This window comes from Paroedura picta, chromosome 11 (assembly GCF_049243985.1).
Source record: "Paroedura picta isolate Pp20150507F chromosome 11, Ppicta_v3.0, whole genome shotgun sequence".
Classification (NCBI taxonomy): Eukaryota; Metazoa; Chordata; class Lepidosauria; order Squamata; family Gekkonidae; genus Paroedura; species Paroedura picta.
In genome coordinates, this window is record NC_135379.1 from 44,099,262 (window position 1) to 44,119,001 (window position 19,740).

Consider the following 19,740-nt stretch of genomic DNA (forward strand, 5'->3'; position numbering starts at 1 on the left):
GCTGAGCTGACCTACTTTTAAGGAAGAAAAGCGCCCTGCCTGGTGTTCAAAGCTGGGAGGAGGAAGGGCTGGAAAACAGAAACAGATTCTCTCTTGCCTGGTTTGTGGGAGTGACCATGGGATGGTTGCCTCCAGTGCCAAAATGAAATCCTTAGAATAATTTGATAGAAAGCTCTGTTTCTATTCTAGGACGAGGTAGAAAGAGTTCTGTGACAAGACTGCACCCTTAAAAGCTTAGAAGTGTTGTGTGAACAGATAAAGGACTGTGAAGCGTTGGTTCTTAGAGAGCCTTGAGTGACTAAGATCTGTTAGCATCAGGTGAGATTCCTGAACTGGATGCTGAGGATGTCTGTCTTGAGTAAGTAGATTCAAATGGGTAGCTGTGTTGGTCTGAAGTAGCACAATAAAATCAGAGTTACTGACTGTGGGATATCAAAACACACTAGGAGTCAGAGGAGAAGCCCACCTCCAGCCAGACACTGGAGAACTCGTGAAATGACATCACAAAGAGCTCACCTGAGTTCCCATGGAGAGGAGGGGAGGTCAGTTACTGGCTGGGGGGATATCACAACACCTTAGGAGTCAGAGGAGAAGCCCACCTCCAGCTAGACACTGGAGACTTACTGAAATTACACCACAAAGAGGTAGCCTGAATTCTCTTTGAAAGGAGGGGAGGTCAGTTACTGGCTGGGGGGATATCACAACATACTAGGAGTAAGAGTGTGAACGAGACCTTGGGGTACTTGTGGATTGTAAACTAAACATGAGCAGGCAGTGTGATGCAGCGGTAAAAAAGGCAAATGCCATTTTGGGCTGTATCAACAGAGGCATCACATCAAAATCACAAGATGTCATAGTCCCATTGTATACGGCACTGGTCAGACCACACTTGGAGTACTGTGTGCAGTTCTGGAGGCCTCACTTCAAGAAGGACGTAGATAAAATTGAAAGGGTACAGAGGAGAGCGACGAGGATGATCTGGGGCCAAGGGACCAAGCCCTATGAAGATAGGTTGAGGGACTTGGGAATGTTCAGCCTGGAGAAAAGGAGGTTGAGAGGGGACATGATAGCCCTCTTTAAGTATTTGAAAGGTTGTCACTTGGAGGAGGGCAGGATGCTGTTTCTGTTGGCTGCAGAGGAGAGACACGCAGTAATGGGTTTAAACTTCAAGTACAACGATATAGGCTAGATATCAGGAAAAAGTTTTTCACAGTCAGAGTAGTTCAGCAGTGGAATAGGCTGCCTAAGGAGGTGGTGAGCTCCCCCTCACTGGAAGTCTTCAAGCAAAGGTTGGATACACACTTTACTTGGATGCTTTAGGATGCTTAGGGCTAATCCTGCGTCGAGCAGGGGGTTGGACTAGATGGCCTGTACGGCCCCTTCCAACTCTATGATTCTATGATTCTAAGAGGGGAAGCATACCTCCAACTAGAAATTGGAGACCACCTGAAATGGCTCACCTGAAATGACTCACCTGAGTTACCTTGGACAGGAGGGGAGGTCAGTTACTGGCTGGGGGTTAATAAACTCACTACGAGTCAGAGGGGAAGTTCACCACCAGCTAAAAAGTAGAGACCTACTAAACTGAAATCAGAAAGAGCTCACCTGAATTCCCATAGAGAGGATGGGATGTCAGTTACTGACTGAGGGATATCAAAACAGTTCCCTGGGATAGTCACTATCTGGAGGGATATCACACCACACTAAGGTGTAAACTGCACGGAGCTTTTATTCCAACCCCAGATTGATTTAGTCCCTACCCTCTACACAGAATGCGATTTCCTTTTTTTGATTTTGGGCGGTTTTAATTTTCCAACGAGGATAGATCCAGAGTCACCCTACCATTTCTTCGCCATATCCAGGGCAAAGTCTGCACTTACTTTGTTTATTCCATTGTCAATCCTGTTGAATTAAAATCGCTTTGAACTCGGGTCTTCCTCTCTCTCCCCCCCTCCCCATTGAAACAGGAAAGTCTTCTGCACGTAGTTAGGGAGGCTCAGAAGGTGGGGGGGGAACCAAGCCTCTTTCTTTTCTTGAAGGGGGGGGGGGTGAGAGGAGCCAAGCAGGGAGCCTCTTTCTTTTCTTGGAGGGGTGGGGAAGAGGATCGAAAAAGGCAGAGGCGGGAGGAAAAATCCAGGACCGACAGAAGTTGAGAAAAATTAGGGGCTTCTCCTTTAAGGCAAGCATGTCACATGACCAGGTGTAGCCTATCAGAGGTTCTCTACCACGGAGCTTTCTTTCCCAAGCTGGATATTCAGGCTTAAAAGCAGTCTGAGATATCGCACAATAAAGGTAGGGTCCATCCGGATCAATCCTTCTTGCTGCCGTAGGAAAATTAAAATCGGCCAAAATCCAAACGGAAATAACATTCTGTGTAGAGGGCAGGGACTGAATCGATCTGGGGTTGAAAAGCTCCGTGCAGCTTACACCTAGGAGTCAGAGGAAAAGCCCACCTCCAACTAGAAACTGGAGACCTCCTGAAATGACATCACAAAGAGCTCACCTGAGTTCCCATGGAGAGGAGGGGAGGTCAGTAACTGGCTGGGGGGGATATCACAACACACTAGGAGTCAGATGGGAAGGACACCTCCTGCTAGACACTGGAGACCTAGTGACATGACATCACAAAGAGCTCACCTGAGTTCCCATGGAGAGGAGGGGTGGTCAGCAACTGGCTGGGGCATATCAAAACACACTAGGAGTCAGAGGGGAAGCACACCTCCAGCTAGACACTGGAGACCTACTGAAATGACATCACAAAGAGGTCACCTGAGTTATCTTGGAAAGGAGGGGTGGTCAGCAACTGGCTGGGGCATATCAAAACACACTAGGAGTCAGAGGGGAAGCACACCACCAGCTAGACACTGGAGACCTACTGAAATGACATCACAAAGAGGTCACCTGAGTTATCTTGGAAAGGAGGGGATGTCAGTAACTGGTTGGGGGATATCAAAAAACACTAGGAGCCAGAAGGGAAGCACACCTCCAGCTAGACACTGGAGACCTACTGAAATGACATCACAAGAAGCTCACCTAAATTCCCATGCAGAGGACGGGATGTCAGTTACTGACTGAGGGATATCAAAACAGTTCCCTGGGATAGTCAAAGAAGTCAGTTACTAGGCTGGAGGGATATCACAACACACTAGGAGTCAGAGGAGAAGCCCATCTCCAGCTAGACACTGGAGACCTCGTGAAATGACGTCACAAAGAGCTCACCTGAGTTTTCATGGAGAGGATGGGAGGTCAACAACTGGCTGGGGCATATAAAAACACACTAGGAGTCATAGGGTAAGCACACCTCCAGCTAGACACTGGAGACCTAGTGAAATCACATCACAAAGAGCTCACCTGAGTTTCCATGTAGAGGAAGGGAGGTCATATACTGGCTGGGTATATATCACAACACCTTAGGAGTCAGAGAAGCCCACCTCCAACTAGAAACTGGAGATTTACTGAAATGACACCACAAAGAGGCCTCCTGAGTTCCCTTGGAAAGGAGGGGAGGTCAGTTACTGGCTGGGGGGTTTCAAAACTCACTATGAGTCGGAGGGGAAGTTCACCATCAGCTAAAAACAAGAGACGTACTAAACTGAAATCACAAAGAGCTCACCTGAATTCCTATGGAGAGGATGGGATGTCAGTTACTGACTGAGGGACTGTGGGATATCAAAACATACTAGGATTCAGAGGAGAAGCCCACCTCCAGCTAGACACTGGAGACCTCATGAAATGACATCACAAAGAGTTCACCTGAGTTCCCATGGAGAGGAGGGGAGGTCAGTTACTGGCTGGAGGATATCACAACACCTTAGGAGTATGAGAAGGCCATCTCCAACTAGAAATTGGAGACCACCTGAAATGACATCACTAAAAGCTCACGTGAGTTACCTTGGGCAGGAGGGGAGGTCAGTTACCGGCTGGGGGGTATCAAAACTCACTACGAGTCAGAGGGGAAGCTCACCACCATCTAAAAACTAGAGACATACTAAACTGAAATCACAAAGAGCTCACCTGAATTCCAATGGAGAGGATGGGATGTCAGTTATTGACTGAGGGATATCAAACCATAACTTGGAGTCAGAGGATATGCCCACCTCCAGCTAGACACTGGAGACCTCGTGAAATGACATCACAAAGAGCTCACCTGAGTTCCCATGGAGAGGAGTGGAGGTCAGTAACTTGCTGGGGCAGATCAAAACACACTAGGAGTCAGAGGGGAAGCACACCTCCAGCTAGACACAGGAGACCTAGTGACATGACATCACAAAGAGCTCACCTGAGTTCCCATGGAGAGGAAGTGAGGTCATTTACTGGTTGGGGAGATATCACAACACCTTGAGCTTTCGAGTGCACTCTGATGAAGAGTGCTTGCAGTCGAAAGCTCTCGCCCTGAGTAAATCTTTGTCGGTCTTAAAGGTGCTACTGGAGTCTGATTTTATTGAATAAGTAGAGTCTGATTTCAGCCCTAGATGTGAAGATTTAAGTACTGATAGTTTCAGAATTCATCCCTGACTGAGAGCAGTTTATCACAGACAGGAAAATTGGGGAAAGTTGGCAAGGATGAGTGGGTAGATAAATGGAAATTTCCATTTGGGCTAAGAAAAGGAGGTAGATCTTCAAGAAAGAAGACAATTCCCTACCCACTCAAGCAGGGAATGCAAAGATCCTTGGTCTGGTGGGGTTAGAAACTGCCTGGAGAGACCTTAAAAGTTAGTTAAAACCTCAAGGTGAGTACTGGTGCTTCAAGAGGAGTTTGGGTACTGGAGTATACCAGCCTTCTGGAAATCAAGAGTCAGAGAATAATCAAAGAAAATGTACTGAAGTGCTTGAAAAACACTGGAACAAAAGCCCCACAACATAAAGATTTTAAGTAACTGTGAATAGCTTAAGAAATTGGACTGAAATATAAGAACTAAATGCTGTGCATATGCAGATTTTACTTCAGTGTTATCTGTATTGAGTTACTTTAGAAATTTTCCCTGTTATTTCATCTGACCTTTCCCCTCTATGTGGAATAAAATATTTTGTAAATTTGGAACATAAAAACTTCCCTGAGTGCCATTTAAGTCATATAAATTAAAAGAGGCTCCCCTTCCTTCCCTCTGGATCCTGGGCTAAACAAACCGCCCAAATATTATACTGTGACAGGGTGGGACAGCCAGAATTCTTCAGAAAAGGAGGAAACAGATAACGAGGGCAGCTCAGTCACAGGAAAAAGAAAAGATAGGGAGAATCTTTCCTCTATGGAAGGGAAATAGACAGGGGCCTTCAAAGGTACACCCTGGGGAAGTGAGGGAAAACACAAAAACAGAAATGTGGGAAATAAACCCAAGATGCTATTCCCCAATGCAAACACAGAGCATATCAAAAGAACAAAGAGGCCAATTGCCACAAACTATGTAGAGAAATTTCGGCCTTGTTAAGTAACCCCAGAGAATTCCTTTTTAATTTAAACCTCTACTTATGCTGGAGTTGCATGGAGCTGCTTGTTAGGGAATCTTAGGAGATGCTGCCCAAGGAATTAGAAGGGAAGGCAGGTGGGTCACCGGAGCCTGTGCCAAGTTGTGAGAAAATTTCAGAACCCCTTTTGCATGCACTCCACTCTCGGGACCAGCTTGTGGCAGGTTACAACAGTCCTTAATAAACATTCCCAATAAAAATGCTATTAAAAATAGGACACCCCAAAGTACAATCAAACAGAATGAAACATGGCAGTAAAACACAAGATACCCATCCCCTTAAGTATACCCAAAGGGTTGGAGGAGGGACAGCGATGTTACAGTGGATGTGTGACAGGGTTGTGAGTGTCCTGCATAGTGCAGGGTTTTGGACTAGATGACCCATGAGGTCCCTTACAACTCTATGATTCTATGATGTCACATTGGCCTAGAGTGCTATCTAACACTAGCACAGGCACTAACCCTGGAGGGGGGCCCAAAACAATCTTCCTCACCCCCCTGGTCTCAAACGTAGACCTGGCGGAAGAGCTCAATTTAGCAGGCCCCGCAGAATGCAGAAAGCTCCCACATGGCCTGCAGCTTGATCAGGAGCTAATTCAACCAGGTTGGGGCCAGGACCAAAAAGGCCCTGGCCCTGGTCAAGGCAAGGCATGCTTCTCTAGGGCCAGGAATTTCCAACAAGTCAGTACCCGCAGAGTCCAAAGCCCTGCAGGGGGCATAGTGCAAAGTGTGTTGTTCATGCCAGATTTTATTCTCACACAAGATTTTCCCATCATACACAAAATATGGATGAAGTGCATATTGGGAGGGGGACAGCATGGGGCTCACGAATCACTTCAACTTTTATGTGTTGATAGCTCAATTTGAGTTAAATTCCAGAAGGGGAGAAATTCTTCTCCTCCACCCCTTTAATTGAATGTTCCAAAGGTATGCCCAGGAGGAACAGCTAATATTAAATAGATGACAGTGAAATAACTTGAGGATTTTTAAAAATCCTGTGCTATTTTTATCTGCTAATATATGACAAAAACGTGTCAGTCTGAATAAGTTTTCTTCAAGGCCACGTGAAATGTGTCTTCAGCTCTCCCCTCAAAGCGGGCAATCAGTTCTTGGTGCTCTTTGCTAAGAATGGCAGCGTGGAGGATTTATGCTATGTCGAGGTTGTCAGAAGTGCCTTAAATTGAAAGTGGTAAGCAGCTTAAAAAATTAAGAGTATCCTCTGCTTCCTACACAAGGAAAGAAAAAAAAATCATACACTCATTTCCCATTCAGTGGCTCTGGATGAGTTGTTTTTGGTAGGAAGAACTGAGGACTTTACTGGCTAGATGTCTCTCATAACAAAGGAACAGATCTGACCAGAGATGCCAAGTGGCCAGCCTTGGGGACACTATATGACAAAAGTCACAAAAGACAACAATGTTAAAGGCTAATGATGACCGTAATCTGGACAGCATAAGAGTTCTGACTTTTCCTCAGTAGCCTGAGCAACTGAAGCTTGAATTGGTCTGCCTCAACTCATTGGGTAGCCGTGTTGGTCTGAAGCAGCACAATAAAACAAAATCAGAGGGTAGTAGATCTTTATAGTCTGGAGATAAACTGTCATTCCAGTAAATCTCCAGACCCCATCTGGAGGTTGGTGTTCCTGGGCTGGAAATATTCCTTGCAATTTGGAAGTGAGGCTTTGAAAGGGTGTAATGCCTCAGAGTCTACAGTCTATCCATCTTTCTCTGTGTGTGTGTCATGCTGAGGGGCACCGATGGCTGCCGCTCTTCCAAGAGCAATGCAGGAGTGACTGTGACCATGTGTATTCCTTTGGAAGGGGTGCATGTATGGGGGAAGAGCTCTTCCCTTCAGCCTAACTGCCTGAAGATGAGCTGTACTCTCAGGGGATCCTCAGACCCGACCTGGAGGCTGACATCCCTAAGCCTCAGTGGGATACAATGCTACAGAGACCTCCCTCCAAAGCTGCCATTTTTGCCTGGGGAGCAGATCTCTAGTCTGGAGATGAGCAGCAATTCCAGGGGATCTCCAAGCCTCATCAGGTATTCTTTGAGGTTTGGAGGTGGGGCCTCAAAAGGGTATAATGCCTCCGGAGCCTCCCACCCAACCAGCCACATGGAGCCCCCTGACCAGTTTCAGGTCAAGAGGAGGTAAGGTTGCCAGATATGTTCATGTTCTGGAATTCCACACTTCCTAGGTGTACATAAACCTGAGTTGGGTCTGGACTGTTGTGCACAGAGAGACCTCATGTTAGGGTGGCCAGCTTTCAGTTGAGGCACAAAACCCACTCCAAACCATGAGCTAGGGCCCATTGCATTTCAACATGCAACGGCTATACTACTAGTTTACATAAAGAGGAGCACCTGGCACATATCTTTTAGTGTGCTGTCCATGGTTCATGCTTGAATTACTGGCAGCTGTTCACCTCTGCCATTTCCATTTCTGTCCATCAGCTCCAAGAAACGCTTTGTTCACAAAAAAAAATCTTTGCCTGCCATTCTTTTCACATACTGTTTTCTTTTTCACATCTCTGCTGCCCCTGCGGAAAGATTTCATTTTCTTTTCAAAGAGCCATATTTGGCACGGGAGCTGTAGGCTACAGTCTCCTGTTAGGGCAGGAATGAAAAGACAACATTAAAGAAAGCCCTTCCCTTTAACAACAGATAGTAGCCTTCACTTCTTAGTCTGTAAGCTGCTTTGCACTTCCTTCAGTATCCACACCTCCATAAGGCACCCGTATTGAAGCTTTGGTGCAGATGAATCTCATTATCATTATTATTATCATTATTATTATCATCATCATCATCATTATTAATATTAATATTATTATTAAAATTTATTACCTGCCGCTCCTGAGACCAGCTCGTGGCAGGGTCCAATCATCCATGCTAAAATAAAATCCCATTAAAACAATCCAGTGACATTAATCCATTATTTAATCAAGCCAGGCATTATTTAATGGGTTGATCACCCCCCTGGCAGCTTGGGTTCTGAGAGGATAACTCCTCTTGCCTTTGCTGCCCTAACGTCAGTGAAGACCTCGGTTCAGACAGAATAGTGGGTTAAATGAGTTACGATTACTTTGAGAATCCATGATTCAGCTCTCAGAGAGTTGATGAAATCCTGGTTTGCTGAAACAAGGGTAGATGTTTCCCCTTTTTCTTTAGCACGGGGGGGGGGGTCTTTGCGAAACAACAAACCCAGATTGTGCGGGATGCCTGCTTTCAGAGTTCACGTGACACAATAGCTGGAACTATCCGAGGTTAATGAATCAACTTCAGATCCTGGTTTGTCAGACCTTAACTAACCATAGGAAGGGGGGCGACCTGCTTTCAGACGGTCACAATCCATAATGAGTTTAATGGAACTACTGTAGTGCACAAAGTCTATACTCTGGGCAGGATGAGGCAGCCAGAAATAACCTTCGCTGCTGTCGATGACAGTGGCAGAATGAGCCCTCAAGTCCCCGCTGATTTATGGAGACTTCCTGGGGTTTTCAAGACAAGAGCCATTCAGAGGTGGTTTTATTTATTTTAAAATTTATTTTTTAGATTTTTAGCCCACCATTCTTGCAAGCGACTCATGGCGGGTAACAACAATGTGCATCAAAACCTCAATTAAAACCCCGCATTTAAAATCCATCATCACAAAAGTTAGTGGCAGAGATCCCCCTCCCCCAAAGTCTCCAGGTATTTCCCAACTCAGAGGTGGCAACCCTGGATTGGGAGCACAACATTTCCTCAGCTAAGGACGCTGTGGGGGTACCACGAACCCTGGCCGTGCACCCCCTTTGTTTTGTTTTCATGCTTTCGCCAGGAATAATGCCTGTAATCCTTGGGTTTTAGGAACCGTTAATTCCCTCTAGGAATCAGTAATTACTTGGTTTTCCTTGCTCTGAAATCATAACAGGTGTTGTTATGTACCAAGAGACTGTGTCATCCCCAGCTGAGCAAAGTTTTAAAATGAGTTTTTGAGCTGCTTGAGAGGTTTTCCTCTCCCTGTAGTATAGATTGGCAGGTCCCTCTGTGTGTCTGTCTTTTCAGTTTGTGAGAGGGAATATTTTTTTCAGGTGCCCACAGAGGTCCTCCACAATGCTGGGTCTTACTTAGGGCTGTGATCATCCGGTCCAGGAGCTATGTGGAAAAGGACATAAGAAAAGCCCTGCTGGATCTGGCCAGTGGTCCACCTAGTCCAGCTGTCTCACACAGGGGCCTTCCAGTTCCTTTGGAGCAGAGGTAGTCAACTTGTGGTCCTCCAGATGTTCATGGACTACAATTCTCATGAGCCCCTGCCGCAGGTTGACTACCCCTGCTTTGGAGGACCAACAACAGAGCCAAGAGACCAAGGCCTTCCCCTGAGGCTGCCCCCTGGCAGTGGTACTCAGAGGTTGACTGCCTCTGAAATACACACGTAAATAAGATGGACTTCATATAGACAAAATGTATTTGTTTGCTTGTTTCTTTGTTTATTACATTTATATAATGCCCTCCCTTGCAGCTCAGGGTCCTTTGCATTGCAATTTGTGGAACAGTACAAGGAACACCATCAATTTGAACATATACTAATTGAGATCACACAGTACCTCTGAACATAAAATAATCGAGAACACATCATACCTCTGACAACAGAGTTCATAACGAATCAAATGTTCAGCCTTCAACATCAAAGCTCCTCATTTTACTGTAACATTCTGACTTCACAGTTCGCTACCTGACGCACAATTTACTATGCATACCATAATACATACAGTAATACATACCATCATTAATCCCCTACCTTATGATGACAGAACAAATTCTGTAAATTACAAAGTTAGCCAGTCTGTATGCGCATAGCTGCAAGAATATTGATTGATAATATAAATTAATACTGCCAGAATTATGACAGATCTCCAGTCTACAGAGATCAGAGCCTCTGGAGGAAGTGACAGTTTTGGAGAACAGATTTACATCATCTCCCCACTGTACTTCCTCTTCTTCATACATCTGCCCTCACAGGCAATGGTGTAATTAGGGTATGGCCACTGGGGCTCATGTCCTGGGCTCCATACTTGATGGGGGCACACTGGGCCCCAGAAAGCTCCTGCAGGCAGTGGGAGCTGCATGCCCCAACCAGCCTGCACCCAGTGACACCTGTCCCAGTGGGCAGAGGACAGCTTGGCAGGGTGTGCCTGAGCCACAGGTGCCCAACTCCCTGATGCTGTGGACCCGAGGCTGGGCACAGTAGTCGCTCCTGACAACTTTCTCTCTGGCATGGGTATCAACGTGGGCCACCTCCCTGATGTCTGCTAGCCCCCCGTCCCACTTTCCCAGTGGTGGGGATGAGCTTGAGGGACTTATGGCCCAAGGTGGCCAGCCCCTCTGCTCCTACCCCCCAGTGGGGGCGGCAGGTTGTTGGGCACTGGGGAGGGGGACTGGTTTGTGGGCAGGCATTTCTCTATGGACTTTACCCCCACATCACCAAACCCCACCCATCTGCTTACCCCAGATTTCAAATAGAGTAGGTGCTCTCAGGCTCTCTCCCATAATTCCAATAATTTCCCATGCTAGAGGAGGCAGCCTTATTCTCATTGTTCTCTTTAGCTCTTTCCCTCATTTTCAATGATGTTTCTGTTAAGGAGCCATTTCCATCAAGAAATACCTGGACATTTGGGGAGCATAAGGAGGGCAGAGTTTGGGGAGGGGAGCAACTTCAATGGGGTAAAATACCCTAGGGCAGTGGTAGTTAACCTGTGGTCCTCCAGATGCCCATGGACTACAATTCCCATGAACCCCTTCCAGCAAACGCTGGCAGGGGCTCATGGGAATTGTAGTCCATGGACATCTGGAGGACCACAGGTTGACTACCCCTGCCCTAGAGTCTACTTCCTAAAGAGGCTGCTTTCTCTGGAGGAACTGCTCTTTGTCTGTATTCCCTGGAAATCCCCAGCCATCCCCTGGATGTTGGCAACCTTGCCTAGAAATCTGCGCTCAATTCTGTCCCGGAGAGACAGAAGGAAAGCAAGATGGAGTTCATAAATATGTGGAAGGATTCATAAATATGTGGAAGGGGTGATAGATTCCTGTGAAGTGCTTCTGGAACCTGCATCCCTTGAAGCACTGGAGCCAAAGATAAATCCATATTCAGTAAACAAAGGATTTCAGGATAAAAGTTACAGGGGTTCTTTTTTTAATCCCCAGGGACATTGTATTTATTTTCTCCACTCGTCAGAAGTAGCTGCCATGTCTAGGATTAAAGAAACAGACTGATGTCAGTGCATGAATAATGAATTTTCCATCACAGTAGAAAGCTTAAAATGTTTTTTTCCTGAGCTATTATGACACATCTCTGTACACTTACAGCAAATGCATGCACCTTGCAAACACAGGGAAATATAACTTTATTTTTCTCGTTATTTAAATGCAATCTGCCTTGGTTTCTTTTCTTTCCAGCTTTTGCGGAAGAAATTTCATGTCAGGTTTCCAGGAGAGGGAAGCCCTTATTCACAGCAGTTTGACATTTGCTGGTGCATTAAATGATCTCTCTGTCCTTAGATAATACAGTTTGGCTAGAGCTCAACTGACTTGATAAATTGTAGATTTATTAGATATTGGGGTTCCAAAGCCTAGATCAGTCTTCTGACCGTGGACATACCACTGAGATAACTTCTAGATAGCAGGAAGTAATAACAGCTAGCCACGCCTCCCTATCTCACAGCCTGGAAGTGGGAGGAGCCTTGAGTGGCAAAGGTTTAAATGGCTGGGACCCCTTCCCTTCCTACCCCCTCCAGGCCCATCATTGACTACTTTGGGAGGGGGTGGGTCATCCTGCCCAAATAAAGGTTGTTGTTGTTTTTTAATTAAAACCCCTTTTTCTTTTCATTTTGCTCAGAGCCCGAAATGGCAGGCAAAGGGTAGGAGGGCACTCCCCAGCCACCATTTTGAAAGCCTCCACCCTGTGGTACCACTGGGGGGGGGGGGCTTTGCTAAGCTGTGTGGTACCTCTGAAGGGAAACGTCACCTACATAATTGTACAGAAGATAGAGCTTTCTACTCTGCCGACATAAATGAGCTACACCTCCTTCTACACAACTTGTACTAATGCAGCACCTCTTCTCTCTGTGACATCAGTCCACACAGCTGTCAGGGACCACAGCAAGGGTTCCACCACTGAATTACAACTTGGAAAAGCAATGCATTTACGTGCTTCCGCAGCTGGATTTCTCTGTGCGGAATGGGAAACCCTACTTCTAAAGTGCATTGAAAGGGCATTATCCAACCTGTGTTGGTAATTTGAAAAGCTCCAAATTCACTGCAGAATCTAGACACAATAAGGACAAAGAAAACCATGATAATCATTCAGACTGGGATTATTGATTTTTCAAAATTAAAAGCCACTGCCTGTATCTTGCACACACAGAGCTATTTCTATGCTAAAAGATGTGATTCCTTGCTAAACGCTTGGCTGATTGATTTAAAATAAAAAGTAATAAAACAGTTTTGGTGGCCATTGCCTGTCCACCCCCCACAAGCACACTGGAATAAATGTTGTGATATATAGAGATGAGAGAGATATCAAGACATCTGCAATAGGATGCGATTATTTGCTAGACCATGTTAGAAGCATTTTTTGGTGCATCCAGATTTAAAGAAGTGCACCCGAAAAGATATTACAAGAAGAAGTAGATTTGTCAGAAGCGCTATTTATATTTAATTGAATCAGCCAGTTAAATCAACTGAAAAGAACCGCAGGAAGGTCAGTAATGAGAATGCCAGTCAGTCAGCCAACCAACTCCCCTGCAGAGCACAAACGCAGAAGTATTGGGAGGCATGGCTTAATGATTTCAGCATGAATGGGAAAGCCAGGGACTAGGACATCTTTTGCATTAAAGCAGGAGAAGTTGCCAGGATTAATGTCTTCCCATCCTCTGCTCCCTCTCGTCCTTCTGTCAATTTCATGGCAATGATACCTGCAAGATAAGTGCGGGGGGGGGGGGAGCCTACTAGCTCTGCTTCATCTAAAATAGCGGTTCTCAACCTGGGGGTCGGGACCCCTTTAGGGGGTCGAACGACCCTTTCACAGGGGTCGCGGAAGGGCGAGCAACTTGGCCGGTGGTGGTGGGGCGCCGCCACTGTTGCTGCTCTCCTGCAGGTCCCCACGCTCGGCCACCAGCTGCTCCAGCCGCACCTCCAGTGCAGTCCAGTCTCCCATCAGGCACTCCAGGTGGCTGCGCAGCTTGGCAGCCTTGGGCTCCAGATGGCCAGCTTCTGCAGGTGCACCCGCTCAACACGCAGCGCATCCCACTCCAGCACCGCTTCCCCGTAGGCCCGGCTCAGCTCAGCCACCACCAGCCACAGCTTGTCCACCTCCTCCTCCTCCATGGGCTACTGCTCCTGCCTGCGCTGCACCACTAGCTCCCGTGCCAAGCGCCTATTCTCCTCTTCCAGCGCCCGCGCCATGTAGGTGCACAGGCGGCAGTTCAGCTCCTGCAGCTCGCACTCCGTGTCCTGCCGCTCCGCTTGCACGGCTGTGCTTCCACCTGCTTGCCTCGCCAAGTGCATTCACCCTGGCAACTGGCGCACCTGCTCCACTGCTTTGGGTCTGGCCCCAGGTGGGTGGGGAGTGGGTAACCAAAGCTGGACAACCCAAGAAGGCAGCCGGAGAGCAGCCCCTGGTAGACACGCACCTTGGCCCGGCCCAGAAGCGACAAGAAGCTCTGCTCTCAGGCCCGCCTGTGTTGCCTCCCCCAAAACATGGGTTTTTAACCCACCTCACAGGGTGTCTGTTGTAGGGAGAGGAAAGGGAAGGCAACTGCAAGCTGCTTTGAGCTTCCTTCGGGTAGAGAAAAGTGGCATATAAGAACCAACTCTTCTTCTTCTTGGCTTCTCCCCCATTCTTCTCCCAAGGGGGACCCAAAGTGGCCCACATCCCTTTTCTGTTGTCTCCAAATCAATTTTGTCTGAGGGGGGGTGCCTGCATCCAAAAGCTCACACCTTGAATAAATCTTTGTTGGTCTTAAATAATTGGTTTCCATTATTTGGTTTCTATCCTGCCCTTCTCTCCAAGGGGGTCTCAAAGAGGCAAACATCACTCCTCTTGCATTTCATCCACATAACAGCCTTATGGGGTAGATTGAGTTAGAGCGTTCTTCTGTCTGGAGCAGTGGGAAAAGAGTGAGATCGGCATGGTGGGACAAGAGGCAGAACTGAACTGAGAAACCCTGGGGAAAAAAACAGTTTTATATATTAACATGAACAATGGATCTTCATGCCATTGGTCAGTTTCGGTTTAATTTCTGTGAAAGAACCCTTGCATAATTTTATGGTTGGGGGTCACCAGAACATGAGGATCTGTATTAAAGGGTCACAAGCATTAGTAAGGTTGAGAACCACTGATCTAAAAGCTTTTTGTGCAGTTGAGTGGGATTCTGAAGTATAAAATACACAATGTGGCATTCAATTTGAATGTGATTACCAATTTGTTTCCCTGCTTATAATCTTGGCAGCAATTGGAGCCAGGGAATGCCAGGGAAAGGGTCCTGATTTCCAGAGATGAAGCTTGTCATTAAAGGCACAAGAACAGCCCAGACAGTTTTTTTTTTCTAGTTAGTTGGCATCCCTTGATGTAATTTATGCTTTTGGTGCTTTTCCATAGGCACAGCTTGAAATAACATGGTGTTTTCCAGCATCGCTGTGTCCAGAACATGATGACAAACATTTGACCCAGTTAGTTCTGTTTGTTGACTATTTTGCATTGTAATCTGCATTTGAGACAAACCTTGTTTTATCCTTGCCTTGGATTTCGTTTGGATGTTGCAAGTTGGTGCTAGGCTTTCCACATTAGGCCTTGACTGCCCTCATATTCCCAGGCTGAGGGCCATTTCGCACGGCTTCAAAATAGCACAATGGTTGCTATTTGGAAACGCTACTAATTTGCCATAACCCACGACGTCGTAGACAATCTGCAACAATCCTGAAACCGACCCGCAAAAAGCGCTTCGTTGTAGCGCTTTCAGGGGAATCCAGAAAAGTGGATTCACCCTCCGGATAGCGATACACTCCTGCAACCAATCTGCAACAGTAGCGCTAAAGACCTGTGCGTTACCATTGTTGCTGGTTCTTCAAAGTCCCTCCCCCTGGTTCTCTCCTCCAAACTTCCGGCGAAGCGATCACCATTTTTTTTTCTCCGAGCGAGCGGGGATAAACGCACCAGCGAGCCTCTTTCTGTTTAGAGGCTTCCCTGGCTTCAGTCCTTCACCTTTAGTCACTAAGCACAAACCACTGAAAAGCCCGTTTGCTGAAATAAAGTCCCTTTATTTTTTACAAATAAATTCAGCCGAAAATCGGGCCCGTGAGAGGGGGGGGGGATTTTTTTTTTATCACTCGAGGCAGCGTGCAAACGATCATACAATCAAACGACAGCTCACATTAGGCAGCTGGATGGGTCTCTCCGTAGCAACGAATCTACCTAGATTCGTTGCTATGGGTCGTTTTTTTTTTTAATAAAACCTTTCTTAAAGGGAAAGGGGCTGTTTGGGAGCATGCTAACGGCTGCCCATTGGCTGCTTGACGGCCAGGGGCGGGACGAGCTTGGCAATAGCGCTTCCTTTCTAGCGATTTCTGCCGAGACCGGAAGCCTGTGGGAAACGCTAAAAAACGCAACTGATTCCACTACAAAGGCAGGTATGCATAACGACGAATTCCACTATTTTAAATGGCGATTTTTCATTCCGCAAATTGAATTTGCAACAAAGATCCCCGTGCGAAAAGGCCCTGAAATTCACCACATGTTTTCCACATCTGAGGTGGGAGGAAGCAGCCTTCCATCATGCTTAGCTCCCTTCCCCTTTCCCCCAAAGAGTTGTTTTTTGCAAAACAGTGCCTGCTCGCACCTAATTCAACCATTCTGTGCCATCAATCGCCTCCCCCCTTTTCCCCAAAATATTCTGAATGTGATCTTTGGAAAAAAGTAAGCTATCACATTACAACGCTGCTGCAGCATAACAAACAAGACTGCCACTTTTTTTTTATTTAGAGTCAGCATTGTAATGCAATGACTCCTTTTTAAAAGGTCAGATATTTCAAGATGGAGAGAGTGAGGGGAGGGCGGAGGGAGTGAGGATGGTGATGAGGAAGGGGGCGTGGACAAACAACTCAGAAGGATGGATGTGGGGAAAACCAAATGAAAGCATTTCTCCATTGGGCAATGTTGAAAAATGAAATCACTGTAACGAGGAATTCCTTCACTGTGCAGTAAGTGGGAGGGTGATTTGTATTTGCACCTGGAAAGGCGGATTTTAATGCGGAAACAGACCAAAAAAAAGTCAGCCCTTTAAAAAGGCAAAGCTGAACGATATTGCTAGTGTGGAAATGGTCTTGATGTGGAGGCTTCTCAGGAATAACTAGAAGGAACAAGAAGGAGAAAATGCCCTTGGTAATTATGCTTACATTTTTGTGATTGGTGTTTCAGGAAGCACTGTTCTTTCAGAAGAATAATACTGGGTTTCTCCAAACATTCTTCCAAGTTTTTGATACTGCTTTTGACAGTGTTATGATGAGGTTTTTATTATTTAAAAAAATAAATAAAAGCCTTTCTCCAGCTGAAAGGGCTCCTGAGACCGGTTAAAGGTCTCCTGAGACCAGCTCCACACTTGAGCCAGAAAGACAGATGGGGCATACATATTTGTATACATCAATAACACTGTTTGGATAGGACCTTTCTCACCATTTCTTGTGGGTTATAACCAGTCTATATTGTATACAAGTGAACAAGTACCCCAGTAACAGCTGTAGACATGTAAGATAACTCAGATGCACTGGCAGTCAATGGATGAGTGAATTATGATATTTAAGGAAGATATAATAAGGAATTTTCCTTCAGTAACATCTAAAATGAAAGCTAAGTAATAAAAGAATCTTTAAAATATGATTATTTGTGGTATTCTGCTCCTGCTATATGCTTCTGACATTAAACTTTCTGCTGTAGACATCACAGAGATACAAGTGCTGGCACCAGCTTCATCGAAAGATCTTTTGGGTGCTCCACTCTTAGCAATCACACTTTTAGCAGGTAGGATACCCTCTCGTGCCTTTTTTTGTGTTTACGACTCAAGCAATTTCGCCTGCTGCCTTGGTGATTTGTTGGCATTTTGCAATTGCACCTAGTGGCGTGGGGCATGTTTTCAATGGCAAGTGTCGTTTGAGATAATAAAGAGGAATGTCTCCTTTTCCAGCCTTGCTGTTTTCCAGCTTTGTGTAGATGTAGATTCCGCTAAGAAACCACCAGGAGGATCATTCTTGAGCTGTAGAAACGCTCTGCTATTTTTGTTGCTGGACATTTTACTGGCTGCCACCACGCCTGCTGTCCTCATTTAAAATGACTAGTGCGATGCATTTTTGAGGTAGGAGAAGAGACCCGTGACTCAGTGGCAGAACATTTGATTTGCATGCAGAAGATCCCTGCTCCTAGTATCTACAGTTAAGGAATCAGGACGTGAAAACCATCTCCTTGAGATGCTGGAGGGCCATTGACAGTCACATAGAGAGCTGTGTCCCGATTACCCAGTGGTCTGACCCAGTTTAAGAAAGCCACATGTGCTCAGTTGTTCTGCTCACCAGCCACAACACTTCTGTAGACAGAGGTACCAAGTGGATCTTCACTAGCAGATTGGCCAGTATAGAAAGATATGGTTTTTGGAGCACAACTTCCAAATGTTCCTTGAGTAGGGGTTGTTTGGCTGAAATGGGGCCAGGATACTTGTCACCATCCCATTGCTGATGGTTTTAAGCCAGATCAACATGGACACTTCCTCATGCTGAACCAGACACTTGTTCCAGTCTGGTTTACACCTGGCAGTAGCTCTCCAGGGTCTCAGACAGAGGTCTTCCCCATTACCTCCTGCCAGATCTTTTAACTGGAGATGCTGGGGATTAACCCTGGGACTTTCTGCATCATCTACTATTGAGCCAAGGTCCCTCCCCTAAATGGACACAAGGAGGGAGCCCTCAGCAGTAGCTGGAACCAGATATAATGGAGACACTCCTTACCTGCACCTCCAGGCAACAGAGATCAGTTCCCCTGGAGAAAATGGCTACTTTGTTGGGATCCACAGCATTATCCTCCACTGAGGTCCCATATCCCACCCACTCCTGGCTCCACCCCCAAAGTCTCCAGGTTTTCGACCCAGAACTGACCACCCTAGCAGACACCAGACCTGCCCCCAGAACGTGGCTGGCTGGAAGTGATTGTGTTGCTTTGTTTTGTGCAAATATCAAGTACAATCTTGCACTAGTGCCCTGTGTTATGTGTACAGCTGAGGTTCGCTGTTGCACACAGTCCCCGAGAGATGAGGTGTTGTTTTAAAGCTTTCTAGCTTGAAAGCACTTCTTTTGCAACAGTGCTTTACCATTTAAGGTCTGTGATTTTAAAGGATTTCAAAGAACACCTTCTGGTGCGTGTTTTTAAAATAGTATCTTCAGAGGATTTTGAAAAAGAATGCAGGCATTCTAAAGAGCCTCATTCTTAAAAGGAGCTTCTACTGAGAGGCGGAAGAAAAGGCCTCGATGAGGCAGGTATGGAAATGTCATCTTGCATTAGCCAGGCTTAGTGGACCGCTCTGCACAGGGGAGGCATTGATTTTTGACGGTTGCCAGCACTCTCGAAAAAGAACTGCGGATGTTTTGAATAATCCAAATACGGATTCTGACAGCTGCATTATCTTAAAAGTTCACAACCGCCAAGAAAAATACTTTTGCATGACTAAAGGATGGGAAGCGCACAGAATGTTCAAAAATTCCTCTTGAACTCTGGCTTCTTGTGATTGCACACGGAGAAGAGATTGTGCTTGCAGAACAAAACTTATTCCTGTCCATAAGTAAAGTAGCCTTAACCAGGTAGAAATATTATATGTATAGATCTATAAAGCTACTATGGTGGAGTGATTCGTGTGTTGGATTCAGATCTGGGAAACTTAGGTTCGAATTGCTATGAACCTCCCTGGGTGACCTTGAGTCCTTTACTTTCTCTCTTCGCCTCACCTGCCTCATTGGGGGGGGGGGGGTGATCCTGTTGATTTCTGTCAGGTTCCTCTCCCAGCTGCCCTGGACATCTCCCACCCACACCAGGAGGTCTGACCTCACCCATGCCCAAAAGGTAGGGTTGGAGGCCACAGAAGGGGGCCACAGGCTAGCTCGACCCCAGAGGCAACTAGTACCGCCAATAACACCAGGTACCATTGAGCCCCCAGCCACCACTTCCCCTTCCTCAGCCTCAGCATATTCACCCAAGACCCCAAACTCTA

General features: G+C 46.3%; 1 protein-coding gene across 2 annotated transcripts in view; it reads left to right on the top strand.

Moving 5' to 3' along the window:
* Positions 1-592: 592 nt before the first annotated feature.
* The window catches only part of AOAH (acyloxyacyl hydrolase), a 99,998-nt gene continuing 80,850 nt past the window's right edge, over positions 593-19,740 (top strand). Inside the window, exons 1-2 of one of the 2 annotated variants that reach the window (XM_077303384.1) lie at positions 593-644; positions 17,427-17,510. The gene's annotated coding sequence lies outside the window, so the exon portion shown is untranslated. Of the gene's footprint in view, positions 645-3,783; positions 3,883-17,426; positions 17,511-19,740 lie in introns of those variants that run through there. The other variant, XM_077303383.1, reaches the window with a different exon arrangement.